The 16,927-nt window shown below is 38.3% G+C and overlaps 1 long non-coding RNA gene across 1 annotated transcript; it reads right to left on the bottom strand.

The window, feature by feature from the left end:
* Window positions 1-8,863: 8,863 nt before the first annotated feature.
* On the bottom strand, window positions 8,864-9,638 carry LOC112590502 (uncharacterized). The gene is made up of 3 exons (XR_003114267.1): window positions 9,554-9,638; window positions 9,360-9,482; window positions 8,864-9,294 (listed from the first exon to the last, which is right to left on the bottom strand). It is a non-coding gene; the product is annotated as an uncharacterized LOC112590502 (long non-coding RNA).
* Between the last annotated feature and the right edge of the window lie 7,289 nt (window positions 9,639-16,927).

The raw sequence follows: 16,927 nt of genomic DNA, 5'->3' as shown, positions 1-16,927 counted from the left end.
CTTGGTGTTGAAGCACCGGCTTCGCCAGGTGAAAGCCACGATTTTTTCCGCTTCGGGTTTTCAAAATAAATCCATTTTTCGTCACCCATCACAATTCGATGAAAAAATGATTTCCTTTCGTGGCGTTGAAGCAACACTTCACAAGTGACTTTGCGATTTTCCATTTGACGTTCATTCAAATCGTGTGAGACCCATTTACCGAGTTTATTGATCTTCCCCATTGCTCGTAAACGCCTGCTGATTGTTTCTTGTGATACATGTAATGCTTCTGCTAATTGCCGTTGAGTTAGAGTTGGGTCATCATCCAATAACTCCTGCAATTGCTCGTTTTCGCATTTTTGTGGTCTACCAGAGCGCTCACTGTCTTTCACATTAAAATCACCACTTTTAAATTGTCGAAACCATGTCTCACATGTTCTAATCGATGGAGCGTGTTCACCATATGTTTCTACCAGCAAACGTTGACTTTCAGCAGCCTTTTTCTTTTGATTAAATAAGAAAAGCAATGCGTGCCGCAAATGTTCTTTTTCAGGCACAAAACTCGACATGATCACTGAATGATAAAACAAAGACGCTAGTTTTTGGCGGACTCAACTTGTGTATGTTTGTAGTTTAATGTCAGACGAACAGAATTACGTATGTGTGAAATTAATACGCTGCGTACTTTTCGCTGGCGCCATCTCTTAGTTAAACCGGAAAACACTTATGCATAAACCTGGTTTATGTTAGGTTTCTTAATTGGCGCTACTGTTCTAATATATCACTTCTTTTGTACAGTAGAATAGTGTTGCAGAGTTTTATCAGGTGTAGTAAAAAGAAATCCATTATTTTTGCATGAAATTGAAGGCTTTAATTACCATAGTTAGAACGATCCGATTTAGGTCAAATATGCGCCGTTTTGTTCGATAACTTGTTGCCATTTTGAAGGTAATTTCATTATGCCTCTCTCATAGAAGCCCTCGTCCCTATTGGCAAAAAATTGAGACAGTCGATTTTCACAAGCCTCTCTTGAAGCGAATTTTTCACCAGCAAAATTGTTCGCCATGGACAGGAACAGATGGTAATCACTTGGTGCCAGATCCGCACTATAAAGTGGATGCATAAGAACCTTCCAACCAAGCTCCCGGAGCTTCTGGCGAGTCACTATCGATGTGTGTGGCCTGGCGTTGTCCTGATGGAACACAATTCCTCTCCTATTGGCCAAAGCTGGCCGCTTCTGGGCGATTGCTTCCTTCAGACGGTCCAATTGTTGACAGTACAATTCCGAGTTAAGAGTTTTGCCGTAGGGGAGCAGCTCATAGTAGATAATTCCCTGCCAATCCCACCAAACACACAGCAAAACCTTCCTGGCCGTCAATCCTGGCTTGGCCACCGTTTCCGCCGGCTCACCGCGATTCGACCACGACCGTTTTCGCTTGACGTTGTCGTAAGTGATCCACTTTTCATCACCAATAACCAACCGCTTCAGAAATGGGTCGATTTTGTTGCGATTCAGCAGCGATTCGCAGATGGAAATTCGGTCCACGAGGTTTTTTTTCGTTAACTCGTGTGGCACCCATACATCGAGCTTCTTTTTATATCCAGCCTTATTCAAATGGTTCCAAACGGTTTTTTGTGCAATCTTTAGCTCTTGGGCAATCGAAACAGTGCTTACATGACGATCGGACTCGACAATGTCCATGATTTTATCGATTTTTTCGACAATTGGCCTTCCAGTGCGTGGTGCATCTTTGACATCGAAATTACCGGAACGGAATCGACGAAACCAAAATTGCGCGTGATTGGCTGTTATAGTATCAGGACCATAAACACTATTCACATTTTCAGCCGCCTGGCTTGCGTTTTCGCCTTTATCGAAGAAAAACTAAAATATAGCGTATTTTCTCTTTGCTAGTGTCCATCTTTGACGCGCGCTCAAACAAAACTCAGTCAACTAATCACAAAACTGTCAGAAAAGTTTTTTTAGTACGAAATCTCATCTTTCTAACGCCATCTAGTGGAACCCGATCGGACTTATACAACACGAGATACAGATAACTAAAGCCATCTATTAGAAAAATAATGGATTTCTTTTTACTACACCTGATATTATAGTTATAAGTTTTACTTGTAAAAACTTATGTTACACATATATGCCTTAAAAAAATAATTTGCGTTTAAAATTTCTAAAAATAACACAATACGTGTTGCGCTTGTATTTGGCGCCTTTTTATTACCTTTTTGTTTAAAAACGTAAGTTTTATATAGATTTTATTACCTTTTTGTTTAAAAAGGTAAGTTTTATATAAATTTTACTTGTAAAAATTGTATATATGTTATGTACATAATATATATCTTAAAAAAGGAAATAATTTGAATTTGAGATTTCTAAAAACATGAAGTATACAATAATCATATATATATAGGGTGTTTGATACCTGATCATGCATACGAAAGTTGGAGATAGATTGGGTATAGCCGAGAAGAAAAGTCATGTACTATAATGTCAAATTGCCAATAGTTATCGAGTTATTTATTAAAACATGTGAGCCAACGAGCGCGTAGAGAGCGGAGGGCGACCGCAGTAAGCACGTAGATATTTGATACAGGCGGAGTCAACGAGTGACGGTAGGCGAGCGCGCGCGGCGATAGGCAACGTAAACAACAAGAGGCGAACGCGCGCGACGAGGAGCGAGCGAGCGCAAACGACGAGGAGCGTGCGAGCGCAAGCGACAAGAGGCGAGCGAGCGCGACGAAGAGCGAGCGAGCGCGAACGACGAGGAGCGAGCGAGCTATAAGGAAAAAGCTATAAAGAAAAATCTCTCGCTCGCTCCTCGTCGCGCGCGATCACCTTTTGTCGCTTACGTTGATTCCGCCTGTATCAAATGTCTACGTGCTTACTGCGGCCGTTCTCCGCTCTCTACGCGCTCGTTGGTTCACATGTTTTAATTAATAACTCGGTAACTATTGCCAATTTGACATTATGGTACATGACTTTTCTTCTCGGCTACACCCAATCTATCTTCATCTTTCGTCTGCATGATCAGCTATCAAACACCCTGTATGTTAGGTTTCTCAATTGGCGCTACTGTTCTAATATATCACTTCTTTTGTACAGTAGAATAGTGTTGTAGAGTTTTATTATAGTTATAAGTTCTACTTGTAAAAACTTAAGTTACGTACGCATATATGCCTTAAAAAAATAACTTGAGTTTAAAATTTCTAAAAATAACACAATATGTGTTGCGCTTGTATAATTTTTATAACGACATAATTTTTACTGTTAAAAGTTTATGTACATATATTATAAAAACTTATGTTATGTTAATAATAACTTTTAAAAAGATATTTTTTTTTAATATTGGATACTATTAATAAACGTGTTAAATTTTTGCCATGAAAAGAATACAAACATTTGTAGCGCCTCTGGGCCAGTGTTTTTTACTTATTTGCATATCATCAGCTTCAATCCAATCAGATTTACTTTCTCTACATATTGTAAGATACAAACGAGGGAGGACAGCACCAGCCTATTCCGGGGGAGCCACGGGAGAAAGGCCGGTCTCAATAGTTCAGATTCGGCGGATGGAGAAAAGATAAAAAGAGACGAACGGACGGAGGCAGCGCTTTTTGCCATTTAACGTTGAGACGGATAATAAAAATAGAGTCGAGTCGAAAGATAAAGTTGTAGATCGTCAAGCTTTGTAAAGCGATATATTTGGTATAAATTGCGGTGTCGGGTACAATTGTATTTGTGTTCTTTTAAAATATATATATACTTATATTCTTGTTCAATATAAGAAGAGTTTCATATTAATCGCTCGGAACCTCTACGTCCTGAACATCCCCTTTTTCTAACTAAGGAGGAGGGTCTAAAAGAAGAGATATTAAAAGAGAAAGGAATAAAGATATAGACGATATCTCTTTTAAATCTTACAGCAAAATTTTTCAGAAGTGGGATCCAGCTCATGCCAATTACGCGATTACAATTTAAAGAACAGCAATTAAAAGTCGAAAAAATGAACAGGAAATGGTATGACGCACAGTACGGACCGATGCTGCAAACATGGAGAAGGGTAAGAGAGGACTTAAAATTTAGTTACTTAAAATTTTCGATCGAGAAATTCCCTTCTATAAAATTGTAAATAAAATAGAGAATCGAAAATGGAACGCGGCAAAAGAAACGTTTGACCAATACGCCCTGGACAAATTAGCGCTGATGCAGCGAGCAGAATTGTCGGTACAAAATAAGATACAATTATTGATAAGCGGAATAGCGGTGAGCGCGCTGAGAGCTACAGCTTTGTCGTTATCGTCGGAGACGATCGAAGATTTTTTAACCAAGATGAGACGAATCGCGGAGGGCGTGATCGAGACAAAAAGGAGAGCGCCGATCGGATCTAATATTGCACGATCTAAAGAGATAAAATGCCGAAATTGTAATAGAAAAGGACATCCCCACAAGGAATGTCGGAATGAGCCAACGTGCTTCTTTTGTAAAGAAAAAGGGCACCGGCAGTTCGAGTGTCCAGTCTTGAAGAGAAGGGAAGGAGCTGCTGTTCCAGTAAGGGCGCCAGCTTATGCAGGAGGACGTCGAGCGGCAGGAGATGATGCCCCGAGACAACCGGTAGCCGTGGTGCAGGAGCAGGAGGTAGCGCCGGAGCAGGAACAGGAACTGCGAGTCAGCGAGCCCTTTGTGCCGGTCGCAGCTATAATGGGTGAGCGATGCCAAATTAAAGCGCTAATTGACACAGGCAACCCAGTATCATTTATTAATGAAAAATTATACAAAATATATATACAGCCGAGAATACCGATATTAAGATCGGTCGGAACGAAATTATACAATTTAAACGCGCAGCCGTTGGCAATTTTAGGAATAGCGCAAATACAGCTAAAACTCGAGCCAACAAAAAACGTAGAATATGATGTCGACCTTTTTGTATTATCGAGACAATCTTTCCAAGGAGAAATAATATTAGGACGCGATTTTCTGTATAAAGAAAGAATCTCTTTTGTCTTCAGACCACGAAGTGAAAAAGTAGAGCGAGTTTGTTTATTCGAACAATTGCCTTTATGTATTGAGGAAGGCCTAGATAAAACCGTTAACGATAGATTAGACGATATCAAAATAGATTATGATAGACAGACAAAAGAAAGGTTGCTAAATCTATTGTTATCGATAAATAACAAAGAAATCGAGGAGATCGAAGACGGGCACGCGATACGTGTACCCTTGAAAGATAAGTCGATATACGCGTATGCCCTGCGTCGGTTTGCGTTCGTCGAACGCGACGAGATCAAAAATATTATTGACAACCTATTAGCACGCGACATTATTAAACCAAGTATATCGCCTTATTGTGCTAGGATTGTACCGGTGAAAAAGAGAAACGGTAGCATGCGATTATGTGTCGATCTACGAGCTTTAAATAGTCGTGTAGAAAAACAAAAATACACATTCCCGCTAATGGAAGATTGCTTGGCAAAACTGGCGAATAAATTCATATTTACGTTATTGGATATAAAAGACGGTTTCCATCATATAAAAATCGATGAGCGCGACATAAAATATTTTGCTTTTGGCACACCAGACGGCCAATATGAATACAAAAAATTACCCTTTGGCTATAGCGAAGTACCGGCCGAATTTCAAAAGAGACTATTACAAATCCTGAAACCGTTAATTAGCGCTGGGAAGATTATTGTGTATATTGATAATTTGATCGCATTGGATAACATAGCCGAACATTTCGAAATAATTAGAGAGGTACTGATTATTTTAAAACAATATAAATTTGAGCTTAACTATGACAAGTGCTTGATTTGCGCAAAGAAGTCGAATTTTTGGGTTATATCGTGAGAGCGAACGGTATTACATTAAACGGCATGTCGAGGCAATTAGAATGTTTAGCGAACCGCGATCAACGCATCAGGTGCAGCAGTTTTTAGGATTGGCCGGGTACTTCCGAAAGTTTATCAAAGATTTCGCGTTAAAGGCTAGGCCTCTACAAGACCTACTAAAGAAAGGCGCGGTATTTGACTTCAGTCCACATTGTCGGGAAGCCTTTAATATTTTAAAAACAGAGCTTACATTGCTTCCAACTCTGCGGCTGTATGATCCAGCGGCGGAAACGGAGATCCATACCGATGCTTGTATCCAGGAGCTGGGCGCGATATTATTATAAAAACAAAAAGACGGGGTGTGGGCACCCATTGCTTTCTACAGCAAGACGACTAATCAGGTTGAGGCCAAGTATCACCGCTTCGAGCTTGAAATGTTGACGGTGGTTAGAGCGATCGAACGGTTCCACGTTTATGTGTACGGGAGAAGCTTCACCGTAGTCACTGACTGTAATGCACTGGTATACACTGTAAATAAAGCCAACTTAAATCCGCGAATAGCACGTTGGACATTGGCTTTGCAAAATTACAATTTTAAATTGACTCACCGGCCGGGTAAAAAGATGGCTCACGTGGACGCCTTGAGTCGAAATGTAGGATATATAGATGAAATGCCATTAGAAAGAGAGCTGGAGTTTAGGCAGCTAGCTGATCCCCAGCTTCAAGCGATTTGTAGACGGTTGGAATTCGAGGATGATCCCAAATTCGCGTTGGTAGACGGATTGTTGTATAGGAAACAGGATGAAAGACTAAAATTCGTGATACCACAAACGATGACGGTAAATGTGATTAGGGTCCATCATGATCAAATGGGACACTGCGGACTCGAAAAGACAGTGCAGGGAATTATTCAGAATTATTGGTTCCCATCGATACGGAAAAAAATAATGATCATATAGAAAATTGTATAATTTGTATAATAACGAATAACTCACCGCGAAATAAAGAAGGAGAACTGCATGTAGAAACAGTATCGCGAAATCTAATGGAAATCCTTCACATTGACCACTTTGGGCCGTTAGCATCGACAAGGCAGGGTAATAAACATATTCTAGTAGCAGTAGATGCGTTCACAAGGTTTACGTGGCTTTTTCCCACTCGATCCACCGGATCGAAAGAAGTAATCAAACATCTACGCTCTATTTTCTGTACGTTCGGAAATCCAAACGAATTAGTCAGCGACCGAGGAACGGCTTTTACGTCGACCGAATTTAATGAATTCATAAACGAACAGCGTATTAAGCATCTCAAAGTAGCAGTAGCATCACCGTGGGCGAATGGCATGGTTGAGCGTACGAATCGTTTTCTGAAAGCCGTGTTAACAAAAGATAGTAGTACACCCGAAGAATGGGAAAAAGAAATAAGACATGCGCAATACGTTATCAATAACACGTACCATGCATCCATTAAGTGTTCACCATCCAAATCGTTGCTAGGTTACGACAAACGTAGTCACGCAGACGCGGCACTCGCACGATTTACTCGTGAATGGGTCAAAGAAATCACCGACGTCAATGACGAACGAAACGAAGCTTGCACAACAAGCCGACGAAGTTGTAAAAGCGTATAATAAAAAATACTACGATAAACGACACAGAATTTCGTCGCGGTACATGATAGGAGATTTAGTCGTAATTAGAGACAGTCGTACAAAAACCGGACAAAGTTCAAAGCTGAAAGCAAATTATAAAGGATCTTATCGAATATCTAAAGTATTAGGATATAACAGATATGTCGTACGAGATATACCCGGTTTCAATCACCGAGCATGACCATTAGATACTATTTTATCAGTAGATAAAATTAAGCCGTGGATTAAAATTTCGGACGGCAATTCATTGTTAACGAATGAGCGAGCGAAGTAAGCGTATGATAACCCGTAGATTAAGAAACTCGCGAGCAACGTAGGCGGAGAAGAGCAGACGCACAGTTATCCGCCCTTATTTAAGCTTGGTCAGCACCAGCCGCGGGACGCAGCTGAAGCAGAATGGCCAAGCTGTAAGATACAGACGAGGGAGGACAGCACCAGCCTATTCCGAGGGAGCCATGGGAGAAAGGCCGGTCCCAACAGTTCAGATTCGGCGGATGGAGAAAAGATAAAAAGAGACTAACGGACGGAAGCAGCGCTTTTTGCCATTTAACGTTGAGACGGATAATAAAAATAGAGTCGAGTCGAAAGACAAAGTTGTAGATCGTCAAGCTTTGTAAAGCGATATATTTGGTATAAATTGCGGTGTCGGGTACAATTGTATTTGTGTTCTTTTAAAATATATATATACTTATATTCTTGTTCAATATAAGAAGAGTTTCATATTAATCGCTCGGAACCTCTACATCCTGAACATCCCCTTTTTCTAACTAAGGAGGAGGGTCTAGAAGAAGAGAGATTAAAAGAGAAAGGAATAAAGATATAGACGATATCTCTTTTAAATCTTACAATATACTTATGTAATGACCACTTGCAATGCACGATCCATGATGAAATATGGCATTTATTACTTTATACAACTGTCCTGCTACTGATACTTTAGTTGTTGGGACAACACGCAGAGTAAATTTGTTTATTTTCATAACTTTACCATCTTCTGGTGAAAATAATTAGTCATTACTGAAATAAATTTTAGTTGTAAGAGTGTGCATTTATTTATTTATTTATTTATTTCTCAATAAACTCAGTAGTTAAGTATCATCACACTAAAATTAAATAATATCTTATCGATTATTATAAGTTTGAAAAATTGAGCTCAAATGAAAATGTAAAATTTAATTAAAAATAGAGAGGCATACAAATCAGGCAGTGCTTATTTCCTTTCTAATATTTCAGCTGTATGCATTCGCTTGATGCATCATTTATACGTGTAAAAGTCCATATAATATATATACATATACAACAAAATCTGAAACCTACCAAAAACTTTTAATTTTTATTATTTTTCAACATTTAATTAACCACTATATCTATCTCTACTTACCATTGTTAAGATTAATACACATATATTTATCATATACTTTTCCCCTCCTGTCAGCTTTGTCTTGACTGAATTTCGCCACAATATTCTGAGATGAATTCATTCTTTGCTGCTGATCTTCCAAATTGTATAAAGTATATTTCAAGTTATAAAGACCATGTTGCACGCTGACATTTTTTCAAGATTTAGAATTGATTTGGAAATGATCTGCACCATATGTTTGGCAAAGATCCAGATCACATTCCCTGATAGCCAGATAACAAGGACATTGCTTTGTATTGCATTGCGCCTTGCACCTACACTCAGGAAATCTGTTCTGGCATTCGTTGCTGCACTGATAAAACTTCTCGCAGAAGTTTTGTGCTTATATACATGGGCATGAATAATCACACTGATGGCCGGGATGGCCGGCAAGGTGCAAAATTGTGCACGTGATTAGCACCTATTCATTCAAATGAAACGTACGAATTAGAGGCAAATAAGATGAGGGGATAGTATTTAACATACCCGAGTTCTTCTTAACTTGTATTTTCTGGCAATGCATAGACCATAACCGATGGTTTTTTTCTTTTTTCGCGGCAGTGTGAAGTCCTTGAGATTTTCTGTAGCAGGAATGTTCGAAGCTTCTTTCTGCGCAAATTTGTAAACTTTCTTGCATGTTTTTGTTAATAATCATTTTTGTTAATAATCATCATACTTACTTCTTAATCAATCACTGATGTTTAATCAGAAAATATCCTAATCAATCACTAATGTATCCCACTGATGATGATGACGATGCACCGATGTTGCGTACTTCATGTATGTATATATATAATATAATATTCTTAATCAATCACTGATGTTTAATAAAAAAAATCCTAATCAATCACTATAAAGTATATCCCACTGATGACGATGCACCGATGTTGCGTACTTAACCCACCATTTCTTCTCAATGTTGCGTATACGCAACACGAAGTTTAACTTCACAAAATGCAGTTATTATCACAATGTAACACTTCGTGAAAAAAAATAATTACTGACGTCAGTAATTAATTAAACACTTCGTGTTGCGTATACGCAACATTGGAAAGAAATAGGTTAATGTATGTATACTACGTTATAAAAAGATTGAAGAGCCATCTCTCTAGACAATCAAAAAGTACCTCTCTCTCACTCTCCCTCGCTTGCTCACTTGCTTCGCATTCGCTTGCATTCGCTGCTGTCTGCTCTTCAGCACTCTCGTAGCGCCCCTGGTATCGGGAAAGCAATGTGCACGTTTTGCCCCACTCCTTTGCGTCCGACGTTTCTTACTGAATCGAAATTTTCCGTGATTCAGAATTTATCTTAAAATATCTCCACTTAGAGACAACGTACACAAAAAGCACAAGAACACTTTTCTTCCTATTTTTGAAGGCCTAATCGATTGGGTATAAAAAAATCTCGATCGGTTCGGCCATTGCTGAGATATGAAAATCTTACCTCGTTTCAACTCGGAGTTTCGCGTATAATAGGCATGGTGTGCCTCTTGATCGTTAATGAGACGGAATATCTCTTCTTGTGAAATTGTATTCATGTGATCCGCTTTGATGCTTGGTGCATCTTTATTTACTTATGATAAAAGTTAGACGGCCTGATTGCGAAATCTGGCTTTGTAAATACCTCGGAAATAGATCGAGAAATATGTTGTAACAATTTGGTGGTGATATATGACTGCAACGAGGCAAAATATCTTTTCTTGTAACATGGTATTTCGCAGGACTCGCTGCGATGTTTCGTACGACTCTCGCTTTATTAAAATATAAATTTTTGACGGCTTGACTGCAAAATCTGGCTCTGTGAGTTTCCTGGGGGATAGTTCAAAAAAGATGTTATAACAATTTGGCGGTTAAATATATCGTCAACGAGGTGAAATTTTGCATCTCCTACAATACAATTTTTGACTGATTCGCTCCAACGCCTGGTACGACGAATGCTTTATTTATATATTATAAATTTTTGACGACCAGATTGCAAAATCCGGCTTTGTACTGATTTCCAAATAGTACGAAGAAGATGCTGCAACAATTTGGTAATAATACGTATCGTCAGAGACGAAATATTGCATCTCGTAAAATGATATTTCGAATGACTCGCAACGATGCTTGGTATGGCGGACGCTTCATTTATTTTTCATAAATTATGGACGACTGGATTGCAAAATTTGGCTCTGTAGGGACCTCGATAATAGTTGAAGGAATATTCCATATCAACTTGGTGGTTACATATATCGTCAACGTGGCAAATATCTTATGTTTTACAGTGGAAGCTGGAAGGTATTCATACACACGGCAATACTTATGCACTGCTCATATATACGCTAATACTAATGCATTGCTCGCGCGAACGCAAGGCAGGAAGTTTAGGTCATATAAACTGCATCATAGTGCAGCTGGGCTACACTTTCCGTGTATTTTTTCGTGTAGCATAATTTGTCTCGCAGACATCATATTTGCTTATCAGATTTACATAGGTATCTTCCTTATATCAGGTGTAGTAAAAAGAAATCCATTATTTTTCCAATAGATGGCTTTAGTTATCTGTATCTCGCGTTGTATAAATCCGATCGGGTTCCACTAGATGGCGTTAGAAAGATGAGATTTCGTAGTAAAAAAACTTTTCTGACAGTTTTGTGATTAGTTGACTCAGTTTTGTTTGAGCGCGCGTCAAAGATGGACACTAACAAAGATAAAATACGCTATATTTTACAATTTTTCTTCGATAAAGGCGAAAACGCAAGCCAGGCGGCTGAAAATATGAATAGTGTTTATGGTCCTGATACTGTAACAGCCAATCACGCGCAATTTTGGTTTCGTCGATTCCTTTCCGGTAATTTCGATGTCAAAGATGCACCACGCACTGGAAGGCCAATTGTCGAAAATATCGATAAAATCATGGACATTGTCGAGTCCGACCGTCATGTAAGCACTGTTTCGATTGCCCAAGAGCTAAAGATTGCACAAAAAACCGTTTGAAACCATTAAGGCTGGATACAAAAAGAAGCTCGATGTATGGGTGCCACACGAGTTAACGAAAAAAAACCTCATGGACCGAATTTCCATCTGCGAATCGCTGCTGAATCGCAACAAACGACCCATTTCTGAAGCGGTTGGTCACTGGTGATGAAAAGTGGATCACTTACGACAACGTCAAGCGAAAACGGTCGTGGTCGAATCGCGGTGAGCCGGCGGAAACGGTGGCCAAGCCAGGATTGACGGCCAGGAAGGTTTTGCTGTGTGTTTGGTGGGATTGGCAGGGAATTATCTACTATGAGCTGCTCCCCTACGGCAAAACTCTTAACTCGGAACTGTACTGTCAACAATTGGACCGTCTGAAGGAAGCAATCGCCCAGAAGCGGCCAGCTTTGGCCAATAAGAGAGGAATTGTGTTCCATCAGGACAACGCCAGGCCACACACATCGATAGTGACTCGCCAGAAGCTCCGGGAGCTTGGTTGGGAGGTTCTTATGCATCCACCTTATAGTCCGGACCTGGCACCAAGTGATTACCATCAGTTCCTGTCCATGGCGAACAATTTTGCTGGTGGAAAATTCGCTTCAAGAGAGGCTTGTGAAAATCGACTGTCTCAATTTTTTGCCAATAGGGACGAGGGCTTCTATGAGAGAGGCATAATGAAATTACCTTCAAAATGGCAACAAGTTATCCAACAAAACGGCGCATATTTGACCTAAATCGGATCATTCTAACTATGGTAATTAAAGCCTTCAATTTCATGCAAAAATAATGGATTTCTTTTTACTACACCTGATATTAGTATCTAGGTCGGTATAGAGCCTGATTTTGCATTTAGGTTCTTGAAAATTTGTAATAAATGGAAATATAGGCTCGTACTGCACCGCGGGATGCACTTTCATTCAAAATTTTTATTCGATTTTTATTCAGACCCTTTTTCCAAAAAAGCGCTCTGTATGAGTATGCAGACGTTCCTCCTGATTACAAATATCATACATATAAAGTGACTCTCTTCGTATTTTGTTCATAATTTGCAATATAATTTTTCCTAGTTCGCGGGTCTCCGCAAGAGGTCTCTAGTAGGCTCCTGTAGACCTTAAGTAACGATCTTACAAAGGGAGGACGCATCAACCGGGAAACGATTTGGAACGAAACTTACGGAGTTAATAGTACTTGACTACTAATAACTCATGGTAATAGCATACGACGCAATACCTCTTCGTTTTCAAGAAAAAACGGTCTAAAGAAAAGAGCCAACAAAGTGTACGAGTTAGTAAGAAGGGTATTCAATAAAGCAGCGTAGCGCAGCAGCGAAGGTAACGGACCGAGCTGACGGCTGAGGTTCGATCCCTGCTATATGGTTTTTTCATACTGTAAGCATAAAAATGAAACAGGAAACATTAATAAGTAATAAAACTGCGTTTTTTAAATGTATTAGTGTTTGTTAAATATATTATTAATGATTTAAATTGCAAAAAAGCCGTAAATCTTATTTATAAAATATATAGTGTATGAGAAAATTTTTATATAATAATTGCAATGGAAATAGGAATAAAAATATTGTTATGAAATATATAGGAGTGCTATTAGCCCTTTGCGGTCGATGCAGCCACTATGGCGGCATTCGCAAGTCGTCGTAGAAGTCGGTGCCGCCAGGCTGGCATTCATGATCGCCTGGCGTGCGGCACGGCAAACGAGGCTAGCGATAATGAAAGAAAACTATCCTTCCGATGCCTGATTCAAATGTTTAGATCAACTTACAGATATCAATGTTTATCGATCTCTTCGAAATCGGCCGACCGCATAGGGTTAAACTAGTATGAGATAATTTTTCGTAATCTTATATCGTATATATAAAATATTTGTTTCTGTTACAACCCCCCATTGTTGTGTTGAAGTTGTGTTGTGTCTTTATCTCTTCTGGCAATCCCCCTCCAAAAACTTCCTTTGTGTCATTCTAAACGATCGTTAAGAATGACGAAATGATTCGAACATCGGAACAATGGTCAGTTGAGCAAGCAGCAGTGTGCGTTTACTAGTGATACAGAGCAGTTCGGTGATCATATTTAAATTACATATATTATAACAATGTCAGAGAATCCTTCAACAAGCAAAATAGTTGATGTAGAATCGCTAGAAGAAAGATCTTTTGAAAATGAAAATTTTAAAGGTGAATTCATTAATGCTCTCGTATATGCGAATTCTATTTACGAGAATAATGAATTACACAGGCCGACATTTTTAAAACCCTGAGACAAGACTATACTTTCCCGAAGGTTTTCGGTCCGCTGAATCCGAATCCGGCAACGGAATTGCTCCATCACATCAGATTTTCGAGATATTCTAATCTGAAAGTGCAAAAAACACAGTTTTTCGCTATATTCGGAGTTATATTACAACGTGAATTAATTTTTCTCTACAAAACTCGTTACAGTATCTGAAAGTACTATTCTTCGCCTTCAAAATGCATTTTGAATTTTTCATATATCTTATTTCTTCTCGGAGATATCGTCCGTTGAAATTTTTTAGTTTGGCGTTTTCGTTACTATCTTACAAAAAAAAAAGAAGTTAATCCGGCAGGTGAAAGTTGTGTAATTATATGTTTTTTGGGATGCTGAATCCGAATTCGTTGTCGGTACAACACCATGATCATCAGGTCGTGGTTTGTCCCTAACCTCAAAAAAGATTTTCGAATTCGCCTTTTTTTGATCAATTATTAGGGACAAACAATGACCTGATGGTCATGGGGTTGAACCGACAACGAATTAGGATTCAGCGTCCCAAAAAACATATAATTACACAACTTTCACCTGCCGGATTAACTTCTTTTTTTTTTGTAAGATAATAACGTAAACGCCAAACTAAAAAATTTCAACGGACGATATCTCCGAGAAGAAATAAGATATATGAAAAATTCGAAATGCATTTTGAAGGCGAAGAGTAGTACTTTCAGATACTGTAACGAGTTTTGTAGAGGAAAATTAATTCACGTTGTAATATAACCCCGAATATAGCGAAAAACTGTGTTTTTTGCACATTCAGATTAGAATATCTCGAAAACATGATGTGATGGAGCAATTCCGCTGCCGGATTCGGATTCAGCGGACCGAAAACCTTCGGGAAAGTATAATCTGGTCTCAGGGTCTGGAGTTTCGTAAAATTTTGTCGGCCTGTGTTATTATCAAAAAATCCTCCAGTGAAAATATAATATATTTTTACTCCTATTTCCATTGCAATTATTATATAAAATTTTTCTCATACACTATATATTTTATAGATAAGATTTACGGCTTTTTTGCAATTTAAATCATTAATAATATATTTAACAAACACTAATACATTTAAAAAACGCAGTTTTATTACTTATTAATGTTTCCTGTTTCATTTTTATGCTTACAGAATAAAAAAAACCATATAGCAGGGATCGAACCTCAGCCGTCAGCTCGGTAGTCCGTTACCTTCGCTGCTGCCCTACGCTGCTTTATTGAATACCCTTCTTACTAACTCGTACACTTTGTTGGCCCTTTTCTTTAGACCGTTTTTTCTTGAAAACGAAGAGGTATTGCGTCGTATGCTATTACCATGAGTTATTAGTAGTCAAATACTATTAACTCCGTAAGTTTCGTTCCAAACCGTTTCCCGGTCGATGCGTCCTCCCCTTGTTAATATTAACTCAAATTAGAATGGAAATTGATTTTTGCTTCCAACAGCTTATATAATACAAATATTAAAATAAAAATATGGTAGAGATTTCGTTTTTTTAATAAAAATAAATGATGTATACTGTTTTAAATGTTGAACATTTAATACATCTCAAATATATTTATATTTTATAAAGATAAGAATAAATATAGCTAAGTTTTTTTACTCATTTTCCATCTTATGTGTATAATAAGAATGTATATACACAATCGTAGGATTGTATTTCATTTAAGTTTTTATTGATATTATTTATGTATGCTCATATGCAAAACGGTTTGCACACTTTTTATCGAGTGAAATTGCTGCGCATCCAGCTGTCAAATATGAGAGCTACTGCTGACATATATGTGCGGTATTCGGTCCTAACAAGAGACGAAAGTGACAGTACACGGTGCCGTAAATATATTGCGTGTTATTAATAAAGATAAAGATTAGATTATATACGACGTTGCATGTATAAATTTTCCTTTAATTTATTTTAACGTATAATTATAAGTAGTAGTATAATCTAAGAAGCAAATTTACTAGCGGGATAATGAAAATAATTTAATAATTCAAAGTTTTTCCGGCGGTGCAGCCTTACATCGGTCTTTCGGTTTTAGCTTTTTCGGCTGAAACTTCTATTCGCGTGGAGCATCGCGGCGACAACTATGAACGATGTCTTCAATTTCTGCGAGCGCAATTCTGCGATTGAAAAGTGTTTATTTTAAGACGACTTTAAGAAGAGTATTCATATCGTGATTAGTCAATTTCTTACTGCTTACGTTTTACTGCATACTCGTACTGCCATAGAATGGATCTCCGATTTCAACGCTACCGTTTGGCTCCGGACAACGTAATCTCGGTTTTGCTCGTCTTTCGTTTTGATAACGTTGCGCTCTTCAACATTATATCCATTTTACTGGACTTAGGTTTCTCCAACTGTGATTTATTTTTGTGATTTGTTAGATAGATAGATAGATAGATAGATAGATAGATAGATAGATAGATAGATAGATAGATAGATGAATGGATAGATGGATAGATAGATAGATAAATAGATTCAATAAATACGCATCATTTTCTGGAGAAGTTTTATAAGAGTTTGACGAGAGGTAGAAGAACGAGAAGTAAAATGACGGGAGGTTTGTGTGCATTTTTACAAAAATTTTGAAAATTTATAATTTTATCGATGGGTTTTGCCTTATTCATCTTCCTTTCACACTACACTCATTCTGTTCATTCAATCTCATCATTCATTCACCGAGGATTGTCCATATCGCATTCATATAACATTTATACATCATAATACATTCTCGGAGGTGCACTTAATAACGAGTGACACCTCCGTTGTTGTCAATCACACTATTCAATCTTTGGGGCATGGATCTTATTAAATTT

Source organism: Harpegnathos saltator, unplaced genomic scaffold (assembly GCF_003227715.2).
Source record: "Harpegnathos saltator strain DR-91 unplaced genomic scaffold, Hsal_v8.6 scaffold837, whole genome shotgun sequence".
NCBI lineage: Eukaryota > Metazoa > Arthropoda > Insecta > Hymenoptera > Formicidae > Harpegnathos > Harpegnathos saltator.
The sequence above is the reverse complement of the archived record's forward strand: the minus strand, read 5'-3'. Positions and strand labels throughout refer to the sequence as shown.